Source organism: Aquarana catesbeiana, linkage group LG05 (genome assembly GCF_042186555.1).
Source record: "Aquarana catesbeiana isolate 2022-GZ linkage group LG05, ASM4218655v1, whole genome shotgun sequence".
In the NCBI taxonomy this organism is placed as follows: domain Eukaryota; kingdom Metazoa; phylum Chordata; class Amphibia; order Anura; family Ranidae; genus Aquarana; species Aquarana catesbeiana.
In genome coordinates, this window is record NC_133328.1 from 286,688,314 (window position 1) to 286,705,846 (window position 17,533).

Consider the following 17,533-nt stretch of genomic DNA (forward strand, 5'->3'; position numbering starts at 1 on the left):
ATAAGAGCTGTGAAAATGTGGAATAGACTCCCGCCAGAGGTGGTTCTGGCCAGCTCAGTAGATTGCTTTAAGAAAGGCCTGGATACTTTCCTAAATGTACATAATATAACTGGGTACTAACATTTATAGGTAAAGTTGATCCAGGGAAAATGCGATTGCCTCTTGGGGGATCAGGAAGGAATTTTTTCCCCTGCTGTAGCAAATTGGAGCATGCTCTGCTGGGGTTTTTTGCCTTCCTCTGGATTAACTGAGGGTATAAAATTGGGTATATTGGATTGTACGATATTTTTTATTTTATTCATTTATTGTTTTTAAGGTTGAACTGGATGTACTTGTGTCTTTTTTCAACCTGACTAATTATGTACTGTATTCCTATAATTGCAATAGTTTGTATGTGCAGCAGTTTGTTTAGTAAAAGAATGTTAATAACCCACAGTGGTCTAAGCTTCCTTACTCTATTGCAAAGTTACCCTAAAGATGCAAAGTAAAACATCACATGAGTGAAAAGCAGCATTAACAAAAAGTCACTCTGTAATTGGAATGCCATTACAACTTGAGAACAACACATTAGTCATGATGCAATTGTACCTACTTGATATATCTTTTAAAAAGATGTTCTAGTATCATATGATCTTATACAAAAAACCTTGAAAGATCTTAATGATGGAAAAAACAGACAAGTACGTATGATAGATGATTTCAACTCTCAGATTGGCATTGATAAAGTGGATGGTATATGTGGATCCTAAGTATCCTGTATGAACACTGTGTGGAGCACCTATTTACTTGGTGTTGTCTTCTGTTTCTGCACTGTCACTTTGGAGTGGATTGGTTGTATGGATCTGATCTGATCCTTTAAGCTTATTATAGATTTTGGACACTTTCAGGTTTTATTATTTATTCTTGGTGGGACACATTGTTGTGATATCTACTGTTATGGATTGTTCGATATAACTTTATTTTGTTTTAGTATAGCGCTGTACTTTATTTATTATTATTGGTTTAAGCTTTTGGTATCACAATTTTTCGGTGCTAGCAGCATACAGACTAATTACTCAAGTGCAATTACTGTTTCTCTTTAATTTTATATGTGGACCCTACAACAAAATTAACAGGAATGGATGAATATTGATTGATTTTTGCAAAGAAAAAAAGATTTCTCTTAAAAAACATATACAAAGGAAATAAAAGAAAATGAAATACAGCTGGAGAAGCAACAATAGAAATAGGAACAGTTTGCTAAACTGCATTGTAATCAACAAACAGAATAGCAGCACAATCTCAAAATGCAAAGTGATACACACATTTGATAAACTCTCAGATCATGTGCCAGTATTAGTAAGACTAAAGGTATGAATGAACAGAACAAGAAAATCCCAAGGACTCAATAGGACAACAGGGAATGACTAAAAAGTATGAGAACAGTAAAAGATTCAAACAAACAGTGTAACAACAAGGGCCAACTGAGTGCAAAACCTGGTAAGAAATGGAACCTAAAATAAAGGTAATAACCACAGATATGTGATACACAACAGATGGACTTGGGAGCTAAATTGAGGAAAAGGACCTCCAAGGTAATATACTCAGAAATACCACGAGTAATACCTCGAGCCACACCAGAAAGGCAGAGGGAGTTAAGGGAAGCAAACAAGTGGCTGAGGAACTGGCGTAGAAAGGAGGGGCTTGGGTTCCTGGAGAACTGGGCCGACTTCTCAGTCGGTTACCAGCTCTTTAGCAGGGATGGACTGCACCTAAATGGGGAAGGTGCAGATCGGGTGGGAGTGAAGATGGCTGACAAGTTAGAGGGGCTTTTAAGCTAGGCGAAGGGGGGGTCCAGAGGTAGAGAGAGTCAGCGTGGAACAAATTCCAGAGGGTAGTATTGGGGGCATTAGTCGTAGGTTGACTAAAGCACCTAAACCCCAGGTAAGTACAGTAACAAGTCATATTTGCAACCTCAGAACACCCAATAAGGAGATAGTATGCGTCCGGTTTAAACTACATGGCATGTTCACCAATGCCAGGAGTCCGGCGGACAAGATGGGAGAACTAGAACTACTGTTGTACAAGGAGGATTTCTATTTTGTAGGAATTTCAGAGACTTGGTTCAACAGATCTCCTGATTGGCTGGCAACCTTTCAAGGGCATTGCCTATATTGCAGGAATAGAGAATGTAAAAAAATTGGGAGGGGTATACCTGTATATCAAAAATGATGTACAAGTGAATGTGAGAGATCAACATAACTAATGGAGCAAGGGAGGAGGTGGAATCCTTATGGATAGAGCTACAAAAGGGAGGAAACTAAGGGGAAAGTAATACTGGGCGCATGCTATAGGCCTCCTAACCAGAGGAAGGAGGGGGAGGCGGACCTCCTATCAAAATTTGGATTAGCAGCAAGGATGGGAAGTGTCAATATAATGGGGGATTTTAACCACATGCCGACCAGCGCACGACGATGTACGTTGGCACAATGGCACAGCTGGGCAAATGGGCGTACAGGTACGTCCCTTTCAAATCATGGCACTGTGGGCACATGCGCTGCATACTCCATGACCGTGCCTGGGGGTCCCACAGACTCATGTCCACCGGGGGCCCGCAATCGTGTCACAGAGCGGCAGAACGGGGAAATGCCTGTGTAATCAAAGCATTTCCCTGTTCTGCCTAATGACATGACAGAGATCTACTGCTCCCTGTCATCGGGAACAGTGATAAAAACCACAGAGGTGATCAAATACCACCAAAATAAAGCTCTATTTGTGGGAAAAAAGGGACATCAATTTTGTTTGGGTGCAACGTCGCATGACCGCACAATTGTCAGTTAAAGCAACGCAGTGCCATATCGCAAAAAGTGCTCTGTTCAGGAAGGGGGTAAATCCTTCTGGGGCTGAAGTGGTTAATTATCCAGACATAGACTGGGCAGAAGGAACCGCGCCTTCAACAAGAAACAAAGCGTTACTAGACCTACTGATTACCAACAATACAGACCTAATCACGGATGTGGAAATATGGGGCAATTTAGGAAATAGCAATTACAGGCCAATTTGTTTCAGTATAAATCACACAAATAGGAAACATAAGGGGAATACAAAGACACTGAATTTCAAAAGAGCCAGCTTCCCTGAACTATGATCCTTGCTAGAAGATACTAAATGGGATAAAATCTTAGGAACACAGAATGATTATGCTTTAAGAGCATATGAAATAAGGGTATGAGCCAGGGCATCCCAATGGGAAAATATTTTTTTGTTTTTATTTTTTCAAAATGCTTTTTATTGATTTTCGCAAAAAGAATATTAAGATACAAGCATTGAGTAAAAGATAGGTTCCTCAGGTTGGGACTTCAAATGGACCACAAACAGTTTTGTAGAAAAAGTATATAAATTTATGGCACATTGATGCCAATCACAACATAGAAATTGGAATAAAAGCAAAAAACACATATATTGGGAACAGAAATGGAAACAGCTGCAGAGAAAGTCCAGAACTTGTTGGAGAGGCAGAACGCCCAACGCGTTTTGAAAAAACAAAATGTAGATCTTCTTCAGGGACAAAGGGCTTGCGGGCTCCAAATCTGTATCTTATATCCCAAATGTTAATGCTCCACCTATACAGAAAGAAATCATAACTCAAAAATGAAAAGAGAACTATGTCCGTCAGAGCAACGCACAGGCATCAGACCAGGGAGATGACAGCCAATGATCCACACAGGACGAAGTAGTCCCACTACACAGTTTATGGTATATCTCTATATTGACTGTGAATTTAAAGGAGAAATATAATACTTCTTCCCCCCTAAACACACATCCGGTTGATAGGGAGTGGAGTCTGGGTCTTGGATCCAACCGTCCAGATCATCATAGGTTAGAAATAGTTATACAAGTCAAACTGATAGCTGGGCAGGCCTTATTGATCTTATGGCTGTGATGGAATAGTGTGGCTGTTTGTGTCTGCCACTGTTCCACCCGCAAATAGCATTATGGTGTGTACTTTTTTGCCTAAATGAATACCCTCAATTTGGAGATGGGTTCTGATTTTTTCAGCCAGGGGCTCCATCATAAGGGCAAAGATCAGGGGTCATAAAGGGCACCCCTGCCTCATCCCATTTGTGATAGAGAATTTTACAGAGAATAAGCCTTCTGTGAAAACGTGTGGAAGGAGTGGTGTAGAGAGCTGTTACGGCTGAGTAGATTTGGCCTGTAAAACCAAATTTTAAAAGAACATGTGACAGGTAGCCCCAGTGAATCCTATCAAAAGCCTTTCGGCATCCAATGACATGAGAATGGAAGATTGTTTATTGTTTTCTGCTGGGTGGATTAGGTTTATTATTTGCCTAGTAGCATCTGTAGCTTGCCTTCCTGCTACAAATCCCACTTGATTTTGTTTTATCAATGTGGAGTATAGTCATGCTATTCTGTTAGCTAGTGGTTTAGGGTATACTTTTGGATTAATGTTCAGAACAGATATAGGGCTGAAGTTCTGCGCTTTATCCGGCTCTTTCCTATGGTTTGGGCAGTGTAATAATTGTGGCTTGCAACATTTCGGAAGGAAATGAGGCTAAGGAGGCAGCGGCATGGAACACTTTGCATTGTTGGGGATAGAATTTCGGCGTAATTTTTATAATACTCCGAGGAGTATCCATCAGGTCCTGGAGATTTATTAATCAGTAATGTGGAGATAATTTTTGATATGTCTGAGATAGAGAATGGAGAGTTTAAAATACCCAGGTCTGCTGGTTGTAATTTAGGCAACAAAATATTTAGAAATTGCACTTCTGGGGTGGGCTGGGGTGTTTCATTATCATCTTTCAGGTTGTATAGGCTACTATAAAAGTTACTAAAGGCATCAGTTATTTATTTGGGACTGAGTAGTTTGAACCCCTGGTTTGGGTGGATCAGATGTGGAATTTGCTGTTTAAAAGTTTTGTCTTGGGGGGCGTGGCCTGCAACGGAGCTGAATGGACGTCTGATCCCAGAGCTCCGGCACTCCGGCGGACATTAGCGATCACAAACGGCTAAAAACACCCGGATTTCACCCTCATCAGCTGGCGAAACGACCCGGGCACATCAGGAGTAGGGATGAGCCGAACACCCCCCGGTTCGGTTCGCACCAGAACCCGCGAACGGACCGAAAGTTCGCACGAACGTTAGAACCCCATTGACGTCTATGGGACTCGAACGTTCGAAATCAAAAGTGCTCATTTTAAAGGCTAATTTGCATGGTATTGTCCTAAAAAGGGTTTGGGGACCCGGGTCCTACCCCAGGGGACATGTATCAATGCAAAAAAATTTTTTAAAAACGGCCGTTTTTTCGGGAGCAGTGATTTTAATGATGCTTAAAGTAAAAAAAAAAAAAGTGAAATATTCCTTTAAATATCGTACCTGGGGGGTGTCTATAGTATGCCTGTAAAGTGACGCGTGTTTCCCATGTTTAGAACAGTCCCTGCACCAAATGTCATTTTTAAAGGAAAAAATCTCATTTAAAACTGCTTGCGGGTTTAATGTCATGTCGGGTCATGGCAATATGGATGAAAATCAGTGAGACAAACGGCATGGGTACCCCCCAGTCCATTACCAGGCCCTTTGGGTCTTGTATGGATATTAAGGGGAACCCCGCACCCAAATTAAAATAAGGAAAGGTGTGGGGCCACCAGGCCCTATATACTCTGAACAGCAGTATACAGGCGGTGCAAACAAGACAGGGACTGTAGGTTTGTTGTTAAGTAGAATCTGTTTGTAATTTTGAACATTTTTAACGTGTTTAGCTCCAGCCAAAAAATCTTTTCTAAGCTTTTTGGAAAACATAGGGAAGGGTTATCACCCCTGTGACATTTGTTTTGCTGTCTTTCCTCCTCTTCAGAAGATTTCACCTCACTTTTTTGTCCCAATGAAAAATGTTTTTTGAAAATTTGGGTTTTTTTGTGGAACAAGGATTGGAAAGCATCAGTGGAAAGGAGAAATTGTTTTCCCATATTAACTCTTACAGGAGAGAATTTCCCTTCCTAGGGGTAGATTTCATCTCACTTCCTGTTGTCTCCTTCCGTTTGCAAGTAGGAGTCGTTTGTAAGTTAGATGTTTGAAAGTAGGGTCCTGCCCTATATACTCAGCAGAAATTTGGGCCTTAGGTGTTGCTGTGGCCACAACACTGTAAGCCCTCACAGGGCCCTGCTGTGAAATATTAGATCAAGAATTGTAATTACACGCCCCTGTTGAACAGGAGCTGAAAAATTAGGCCTTAGGCACTGGTGCTGGTGCCACAACACTGCAACCCCTCACAGACACTCTAGTTGGAACGCAGGAACGAGCCCTGCTGCAAAGTATTGCTTCAAAAATTGTAATTACACGCCCCTGTTAAACAGGGGCAGAAAAATTGGGCCTTAGGCACTGGTGCTGGTGCCACAACACTGCAACCCCTCACAGACACTCTAGTTGGAACGCAGGAACGAGCCCTGCTGCAAAGTATTGCATCAAAAATTGTAATTACACGCCCCTGTTAGACAGGGGCAGAAAAATTGGGCCTTAGGCACTGGTGCTGGTGCCACAACACTGCAACCCCTCACAGACACTCTAGTTGGAACGCAGGAACGAGCCCTGCTGCAAAGTATTGCATCAAAAATTGTAATTACACGCCCCTGTTAGACAGGGGCAGAAAAATTGGGCCTTAGGCACTGGTGCTGGTGCCACAACACTGCAACCCCTCACAGACACTCTAGTTGGAATGCAGGAACGAGCCCTGCTGCAAAGTATTACATCAAAAATTGTAATTACACGCCCCTGTTAAACAGGGGCTGAAAAATTGTGCCTTAGGTACTGGTGGTGGCGCCCAGAACCAAAAATGTTCTTACAAGCTATCAGCGTGATGATTGAGGAGGAAGAGGATAATTACTCAGGGATAGTCACTCAGCATCAGCATAGGCAGTCTTTGAAGGGATCTGAGATTTCAAAAAAAATTATTCGGTTACATCAGCATCAGGTGCTTGGTAGCTGGTGGTGATCCAAGACTCATTCATTTTTATGAAGGTCAGCCGATCGACCGAGTCGGTGGACAGACGCACCCTGTGATCGGTTACCACGCCTCCAGCAGCACTGAATGTGCGTTCCGAAAGAACGCTGGATGCAGGACAGGCCAGTAGCTCAATTGCATACTGTGCAAGCTCTGGCCAGTGATCCATCCTCAAGACCCAGTAACCCAGAGGATTTTCGGTGGGAAAGGTGTCCAAGTCTGATCTTGCCCCTAGGTATTCCTGCACCATGTAAAACAGACGCTGGCGATGGTTGCTGGAACCGATCATACCTTGGGGCTGCGGACCAAAAAATTGTCTGAACGCATCGGTCAGACGGCCACCTTCTCCACCGCTCCTTCTTTGACTGACCGAAGCCTCAGCAACACGTTGTCCAGAAACAGGAGTTTGTAACCTCCCAGTCTCTGGGAACGCGTTGCACAGACCTTTCTGCAAGGCCTCCCGAAGATGTTTCATCCTCTGCTCCCTCTGCGATGGCAAGATAAGGTCCGCAACCTTACCCTTGTAACGTGGATCAAGGAGGGTTGCCAGCCAGTATTGGTCCTTCTCCTTGATACCACGAATACGAGGATCCTTACACAGGCTTTGCAGGATCAGGGAGGCCATGCAGCGTAGGTTTGCTGAGGCATTCGGTCCGGAGTCCTCTGGGTCACTAAGAACGACATGGTCCGCAGCCACCTCCTCCCAGCCACGTACAAGTCCATGTGTTTCTTGGGACTGATCCCTTAAAGACTGCTGCTGATGCTGAGTGCCAGGCTCCACCTCCATACTGACACAATCTTCCTCCTCCTCCTCTTCCTCCTCGTCCTCTTCCTGTGTGATCGGCGGGCACGCAGGAACACTGTCTGGATAAAGGGGGCCTTGAGAGCTAAGGAAGTCCTCCTCTTCCTGCCTCTGTTCTGCCTCAAGTGCCCTGTCCATTATTCCACGCAGCGTGTGCTCCAACAGGTGGACAAGGGGGACAGTGTCACTGATGCATGCACTGTCACTGCTCACCATCCTCGTGGCCTCCTCGAATGGTGACAGGACAGTGCATGCATCCCTGATCATGGCCCACTGGCGTGGGGAAAAAAAACCAAGCTCCCCTGACCCTGTCCTGGTGCCATAGTCGCACAGGTACTCATTGATGGCCCTCTGCTGCGTGTGCAGCCGCTGCAGCATGGCCAACGTTGAGTTCCACCTGGTGGGCATGTCACAGATTAGGCGGTTCTTGGGCAGGTTAAACTCCTTTTGGAGGTCCGTCAGCCGAGCACTGGCATTATATGACCGGCGGAAATGCACACAGACTTTCCTGGCCTGCCTCAGGACATCCTGTAAGCCCGGGTACCTGCCCAAGAACCGCTGCACCACCAAGTTAAGGACGTGAGCCAAACAGGGCACATGGGTCATTTGTCCCTGTCGGAGGGCAGAGAGGAGGTTGGTGCCATTGTCGCAAACCACCATTCCTGCCTTAAGTTGGCGTGGCGTCAACCACCTCTGAACCTGCCCCTGCAGAGCTGACAGAACCTCTGCCCCAGTGTGGCTCCTGTCCCCCAAGCACACCAGCTCAAGCACCGCATGGCATCTTTTGGCCTGCGTACTTGCGTAGCCCCTTGAACGCCTACGGAGCACCGCTGGTTCCGAGGAAGAGGCCATGGAGGAAGAAGAAGAGGAGGGGGTGGAGGAGAGAGGTGTGTCACAATCAGCATTTTGGAGGCGTGGTGGCGGAACAACCTCCAACACTACTGCACCTTGTCCTGCATCCTTCCCAGCTGCCAGCAGAGTTACCCAATGCGCCGTGAAACTTAGGTAACGTCCCTGTCCATGCCTGCTGGACCATGAGTCAGCGGTAATATGCACCTTACCGCTGACCGCCCTGTCCAGCGAGGCATGGACATTGCCTTCCACATGCCGGTAGAGAGCCGGAATCGCCTTCCGTGAGAAAAAGTGGCGTTTGGGTACCTGCCACTGAGGAACCGCACATTCCACAAACTCACGGAAGGGGGCAGAGTCTACCAACTGAAAAGGCAGCAGTTGAAGTGCTAGCAATTTTGCCAAGCTAGCATTCAACCGCTGGGCATGTGGATGGCTGGGAGCAAACTTCTTTCGGCGGTGCAGCAGCTGGGGCAGGGAAATTTGCCTGGTACAATCTGACGTCGGTGTACCAAAAGCAGATTGCCCACAAGTACTTGGCTGTGACACACCTAATTCTACACCTTCATTCCTCTCACTGCAGGTCTCAGAGAGGACTGAAGGTCTAGTGGGGTTGGAAATCTCAGCTGATGAGGAGCAAGGAGAGATCCTCTTTGTTCTTTGGTGTGGGTCTTTTAGATACGCTTGCCAACGAACTGCATGGCAGGTCAACATATGTCTGGTCAAGCATGTGGTACCCAAGCGGGAGATGTTTTGGCCACGCGAGATACGCTTGAGACATATGTTGCAAATAGCAGCGGTGCGATCTGATGCACTCGTCTCAAAAAAGGCCCACACCAAAGAACTTTTTGAATAACGCGCAGAGACTGCAGCGCCCTGCACATGTGGAGCTTTGGGGTGTGATGCAGTCAATGTGCTGCCCTTAGGCTGGCCCCTGGAGGGCATCCTGCCTCGTTGGTGATGTGCCGCCGCCTCCTCCTCCTCCTCCTCCTCCTCCTCCTCCTCCTCTCTCCTATCAGGCACCCACGTTGAGTCAGTGACCTCATCATCCCCTCCCTCCTCCTCACTGGAGCAAACCTGGCAGTATGCTGCAGCAGGGGGAGCATGACTGCCAGATTGCTGTCCTTCTTGGGCACCCCCTCTGTCCGTGCTCATGTTACTGCCTTCATCGAGCTCAGTATCGTCATCAGAGCCTTCCAAACGCTGGGCATCCTCCTGGAGCATGTACCCAACACTGTGGTCAAACAGTTCGAGGGAATCCTCATGAGGACATGGTGGAGCTAGGGAAGGAGTCACTGATGACATTGAGCTGAGGGAAGAGGCCGCTGCTTTGCCAGACAAAGCACCCTGGGCATGGGTGAGAGAGGATGAGGAGGATGAGGACGGCTTGGTCATCCACTCGACCAAGTCTTCCGCATGTTGCGGCTCAACACGGCCAGCTGCCGAAAAAAAGGCCAAGCGTGTCCCATGGCCACGTGCTGATGAGGATGCACCGTCTCCACGACCAGCACTAGACACAGAGCCTGCTTGCCCTCTCTTATTGGCTTGTGACTGTCTGCCTCTCCTTCTTGGCCTTCCAGACATACTAATGGCCTGTAGCTGCACTAAGCTGGGATAGAACACCTGTAATTTTCTTCAGGTAGCTTTATATACTGTAACCAGACAAGCCTGCCTGTCAGTAGGAAGATAACAGGAACGGATCTAGCTGAACACTGTGAGCAGGACGCACTGTACTAAATGTAAATAGTCTAGCTGCCAGACCGTGGTACTAATAGGATCAAATAGAACACCTGTAATTTTCTTCAGGTAGCTTTATATACTGTAACCAGACAAGCCTGCCTGTCAGTAGGAAGATAACAGGAACGGATCTAGCTGTACACTGTGAGCAGGACGCACTGTACTAAATGTAAATAGTCTAGCTGCCTGACCGTGGTACTAATAGGATCAAATAGAACACCTGTAATTTTCTTCAGGTAGCTTTATATACTGTAACCAGACAAGCCTGCCTGTCAGTAGGAAGATAACAGGAACGGATCTAGCTGAACACTGTGAGCAGGACGCACTGTACTAAATGTAAATAGTCTAGCTGCCTGACCGTGGTACTAATAGGATCAAATAGAACACCTGTAATTTTCTTCAGGTAGCTTTATATACTGTAACCAGACAAGCCTGCCTGTCAGTAGGAAGATAACAGGAACGGATCTAGCTGTACACTGTGAGCAGGACGCACTGTACTAAATGTAAATAGTCTAGCTGCCTGACCGTGGTACTAATAGGATCAAATAGAACACCTGTAATTTTCTTCAGGTAGCTTTATATACTGTAACCAGACAAGCCTGCCTGTCAGTAGGAATTTAACAGGAACGGATCTAGCTGAACACTGTGAGCAGGACGCACTGCACTAAATGTAAATAGTCTAGAAGATAACAGGAACGGATCTAGCTGAACACTGTGAGCAGGACGCACTGCACTAAATGTAAATAGCAGGAACGGATCTAGCTGAACACTGTGAGCAGGACGCACTGCACTAAATGTAAATAGTCTAGAAGATAACAGGAACGGATCTAGCTGAACACTGTGAGCAGGACGCACTGCACTAAATGTAAATAGCAGGAACGGCTCTAGCTGAACACTGTGAGCAGGACGCACTGCACTAAATGTAAATAGCAGGAACGGATCTAGCTGAACACTGTGAGCAGGACGCACTGCACTAAATGTAAATAGTCTAGAAGATAACAGGAACGGATCTAGCTGAACACTGTGAGCAGGACGCACTGCACTAAATGTAAATAGCAGGAACGGATCTAGCTGAACACTGTGAGCAGGACGCACTGCACTAAATGTAAATAGCAGGAACGGATCTAGCTGAACACTGTGAGCAGGACGCACTGCACTAAATGTAAATAGCAGGAACGGATCTAGCTGAACACTGTGAGCAGGACGCACTGCACTAAATGTAAATAACAGGAACGGATCTAGCTGAACACTGTGAGCAGGACGCACTGCACTAAATGTAAATAGCAGGAACGGATCTAGCTGAACACTGTGAGCAGGACGCACTGCACTAAATGTAAATAGTCTAGAAGATAACAGGAACGGATCTAGCTGAACACTGTGAGCAGGACGCACTGCACTAAATGTAAATAGCAGGAACGGATCTAGCTGAACACTGTGAGCAGGACGCACTGCATTAAATGTAAATAGTCTAGATAGAAGATAACAGGAACGGATCTAGCTAAACTGAATACAGTGTATATATATATATATATGCAACACCTGGGATGCATATATATACACAATACACTGTAAGTGCAGCTAACTGACTGACTGTTCTGCCTAATCTATCTAACTCAAATCAAATGACACTGTCTCTCTCTCTCTCTATCTCTCAGCACACCGGAACACACACTACACAGGGCCGCCGTGCAGGCGGCCTTATATAGTGTGGGGTGTGTACTAAATCCCCTGAGCCATAATTGGCCAAAGCCACCCTGGCTTTGGCCAATTACAGCTCTCTCTACTGACGGCGCTGTGATTGGCCAAGCATGCGGGTCATAGTGCATGCTTGGCCAATCATCAGCCAGCAATGCACTGCGATGCCGCAGTGAATTATGGGCCGTGACGCGCCACACGAATTTAGCGCGAACGGCCCATAACGTTCGCAATTCGGCGAACGATCGAACAGCCGATGTTCGAGTCGAACATGGGTTCGACTAAAACACGAAGCTCATCCCTAATCAGGAGGATATGATGGGCAAGAGAAAGGGCACATCTAAGCCCCAACGGCTGACGGACTACTTTTCACAGCCGCAACACGGAGGTAGGCAAGATGGCGCCGTCCATCCCCATGCATTGCCACATAAAAACAATCCCACTCCGCTCACCGCCACCTCATCCCCTAACCAAAATGACTCCTGTAGCAGCCAAAGATCCCTACCTTCATTCTCTCCATCAGGGAGTCCAGCAAAAGTCAAGCAAAAGCTGGATGGAGCTGGATGCAGTCCTGCAATAAGCCCGGGAACGGACTCAGGGGATGACACTAGGGAGCTCCCTGAATCAATTACCACCTTCCCCACCATGAATCAACCGGTATTGGACACTGTCCTAAAGGATATGTTAGTGTCTCTAAGAAGTACCTTGCAGGCTGATATGATGCACTGTATGCACAGATTTAGTGGGGAATTAAACGCAATAGAGACCCGAGTGGAGCATGTGGAAAATAAAATGGGGGATTTTGCGTCCACCATTAATGACTTGGTGGACGCAAATGAAGAGAGAGAGGTAGAATATGTATGGATTAAAAACAAGATTGCAGACATTGAGGACAGGTCCAGACGGAACAACCTCAAGATTAGAGGAATCCCGGAATCAGTACAAGCATCTGAACTGAGACCATATGTTGTGGACCTTTTCACTGCTCTTTTACCGGACCTCTCCGAAATAGACATCACTATTGACAGAATACACCGCCTACCAAAACCAACTTATCTCCCGGACACTGTCCCCAGAGATGTGATTTTGCACCTGCATTTCTTCCATGTCAAAGAGTAATTAATGCAAGCAATGCGGAAACAGGAGAATATCCCATCCCGCTTTCAACAACTGCAATTATATGCTGACCTTTCTCAGCATACATTACAAAAGAGAAGGAACTTGAACACTATCACAAAAGTGCTCAGGAACCACAACATACCCTACAGATGGGGGTACCCTACTAAAATAACCATCACCAACCAAGACAAAACGTTCATTGTAGACTCAATGGACAAAGGCATTGCCTTACTTAAATCATGGAACATCCTTCCTGACTCCGAAAACGACGGAAGCCCTAAAGGCAACCGACAGTCGGTTACACCTGACTGGAAGAAAGTCACGCCAAAGAACGCCAAGTCGCATAAATAATTTCTTTTGGAAATTCGGAAAACTTGTAAGCCCATCTAAAATGCCGGAGTAGCCGATAGGCTAGAACTTAACCCCTCAAGTATCTTGAGCAGCAATTTGCTGCACACTGGGGACTCTCACTTAACCCCATAAGAAGGAAGTTTCCCTTATGGGTCATCCAGAAGTTTCTGGAAAGTTGAATGGTAACTATACCTACTATGTTAACCTTGTTTTGTTATATTTTTTCTACCTTTTCTTTTTTCGTCCACATATGGAGCACCACAACCATTTACCCAACATCCAGCTCTTCGCAACATATGAACATCAATCATCTGAAAATATCCAGTACAACAACCACCATGATACAGACACTACAAGGATCACAGTGAGTACATGTACTACAAGAGAGTATACGCATGCACCGCATCCATCACTAAAGGTGATTTTCAGATACCTCAGATCTGAAAACAAACCACAACCAACACTCATAGAAATCCAACCTAATGGCTATCCAATTTTTATCTATTAATGCCAAAGGGCTTAACCATCCAGCAAAGAGAAAATCCCTCTGGAAGGAAGCACTAGTGAATAAATCTGATGTATTATGCGCACAAGAAACACACTTAAGTAGTACAGCTGCCCCAATATGTCAGCACAAGAACTTACCACACATCTTTTTTGCAAACGCTGAATCAAAATCCAAAGGAGTAATGATTGCTATAAGAGATACCGTTGCATTCAATCTTCATTCAAAATATATTGACCCACAGGGGCGATACTTGGCGTTAGTGTGCGATATCAATCAAGTAACTTACACCATAGTAAACGTATACGCACCAAATAAGCATCAGATCCGTTTTTTTCATAAGATTGTCCACAAAATTGATTCCCTGAGAAAAGGTTTTTTGATATTGTGTGGGGACTTCAACATTATACCTGACCCATCTATAGACACAACAAGAAAAGCGAATCGAACAATAACATCCTTGCAAGAGTCCATTCATAAGGAGAACCTATATGATGTGTGGCGGTGTCTTCACGCCGGAGAGAAAGACTTTACATTTTTCTCCGCCCCACACCACACGTACACCAGGATTGACTTCTTCTTAGTAGACCAACACACTCTGATCAAAGCAGCCTCTTCAACCATCAACAACATCACGTGGTCAGACCACGCTTCAATCACCCTATCTATTAAAGACACTTCAATTGTCAATACCACTCCAGTGTGGAGAGCCAACTCCTTTCTTATGCAACAACCAGAATCCAAAAAAAATATTGAAGATCACTTGGTAGAATTCTTTCGCATTAATGAGTCTTCTGTACAAAGTCCTTTTACTCTGTGGAGTGCTCATAAGGCATTCATTAGAGGAATATTCATTAAATTGGGGGCCAGGGCGAGGAGGCAGCGGCAAAAGAAATTTCAGGACATCACAGATGAAATTTTTAGAATTGACTCCAAAAATAAACAACAATTTTCCCCTACACTATCTAAAAGACTAAATCAACTGAGATATGATCTAAGACTCCTTTTACTAGAGGAGTTTGAAAAAAACACTAAACGGCTTAAAATGAACTACTACGCACACGGCAATAGGGCAGGAAAATTGTTAGCACAACAAATTAAGGGCCATAGAAGTACAACTAAAATCCCATATATATTACATCACACAAATAACATTAAACTACAACATCCACAAGATATAGCAGACGCCTTTAGTACTTATTATAGCAAGCTATATAACCTGAAAGATGACATAACCATAGTCCAACCTACACCGACAACAATAAATGATTTTTTAAACCACATCAAATTACCAACACTTTCTCAACAAGAAACGGAGTATTTAAATGCACCATTTACTACTGAAGAAATTCATAAAACTATAGAATCACTCCCAAATAATAAATCCCCAGGCCCAGACGGCTTTATAGGAGAATACTATCAAACGTTCAAAAATTTACTGTCTCCACATTTAAACAAAGTTTTCAACACAGCGGCTGCCTCCTCGTCCTTCCCATCTGAAATGTTAACTGCACTGATAGTGACATTGCCCAAGCCGGGGAAAAACCCAGACACACCAGCAAATTTTAGGCCCATTTCTTTATTAAATACAGACTTAAAAATTTATGCTAAAACAATAGCTAACAGACTCATAGACATCTTACCTCACTTAATACACCCGGATCAGACCGGATTCACCAGGGGACGCCAGAACCTCTGACGCTACCAGGAGACTAACAAATATTATACATATTGCTGCAACCCAGCAAAGGCCTTCTCTGCTCCTAGCATTGGACGCGGAGAAGGCCTTTGATAGAGTCCACTGGGGCTATTTGAAGTTGGTTCTGGGGAGATTTGGATTCTCTGGACCTATCTTAAAAGCAATCATGGCATTGTATTCAAAGCCATCAGCCCGCGTATACACATCGGGAGTACTCTCTAAACCATTCAACATAACCAACGGTACCCGACAGGGCTGTCCCCTATCCCCATTAATTTTCAATTTAATTTTAGAACCCTTAGCAATGATTATCAGACAACATCAATCTATAACAGGATTCATGACCCATAAATCGGAACATGTCATTAGCTTATTTGCGGATGACATTATCCTGATGCTCACAAATCCAACAACTTCCCTGGCTTCGGTACATGACACACTACAAATGTTTTCTAAAGTTTCATACTATAAAGTCAATGAGAACAAATCTTATATACTGGGTATGGGTATAGAAGAGCAAGAAGAAAGGGTTCTCGGTTCACGGTTTCCATACTCATGGTGTAAGAAAGGGGTGAAATATCTGGGAATCACCCTAACAGCATCTCCGGACCACCTTTTTAAGGCTAACTATATCCCCTTTCTTGACGCCTTACTGACAAAACTGCAAAAATTAGCCAAAACAGAACTCCTATGGTCAGGACGTCTGGCCGCTTTTACAATGGTAATTTTACCCCAAATAATATACCTTTTCAGATCACTCCCTATCCCTGTCCCTAACTTTTTCTTTTCTAAACTTCAATCTATGCTAAATAGATTTCTATGGAAAGGGAAAAAAGCGAGATGGGCGTTTAAAAACTCAGTAATGTCTAGAAGAGTTGGGGGGATAGGCAACATTGTAATCAAAGACTATTACCTTGCATCTGTATTAGCACAATTGAGAACATGGTTCCCAGAATCGCCCGACACTAGATGGCAGGAGTTGGAGGAAGATCAAATTCCCAACAAAAACTTATACGACTATCTAATGTGTAACTCAATTACTTCTTCCCGCACCCAGAACTTAGCACCACCAATAAAAGCGTCAATCAGAGCCTGGAATATTTTGGTAAAAAACCAATCATACACTTCACCTATGTCCTTGATAAAAATACCCATCACCAGTTTATCCGAACTTATTCCTAACCTTAGCATAAAACATTGGGCTAAATTAGGTATTGCAAACCTAGAAGATCTTAGAATAGGACCCACGATGAAAACATTTAGAGCACTACAAGTTGAATACAATTTAGAGCATTCTGAATATTACAGATATATACAGATTTGCCATTTCATGAGAACCAACCCCTCTCTATCAGTACAACTCCCCTGGAGAATAGTACTATACCTTACAAAACAAAACACCAATATTAAAGGAATCTCCTTATTTTATAATACTCTAAACAATAAATTAACATTTGCCAAACAATCCTATATTGAGGCCTGGGAACGTGAATTAAAACAATGTTTCAAACCAGAACAATGGCAAAAAGCACTTCAAACTACATACACCACTTCCAGGTGTACCAACTTATGGGAATTAACACAAAAAATACTTATGCGTTGGTACTTAACACCGTACAGGTTTTCCAAGTTTGACCCCATGACCTCCCCAATGTGTTGGAGGAACTGCAATCATGTAGGTACCTTACACCATATACTTTGGGAATGCCCTAAAATACGTACTCTATGGGAAAAGGTATTCGAAATACTCACAAAAATAACAAATCAGCAAATCCAGGC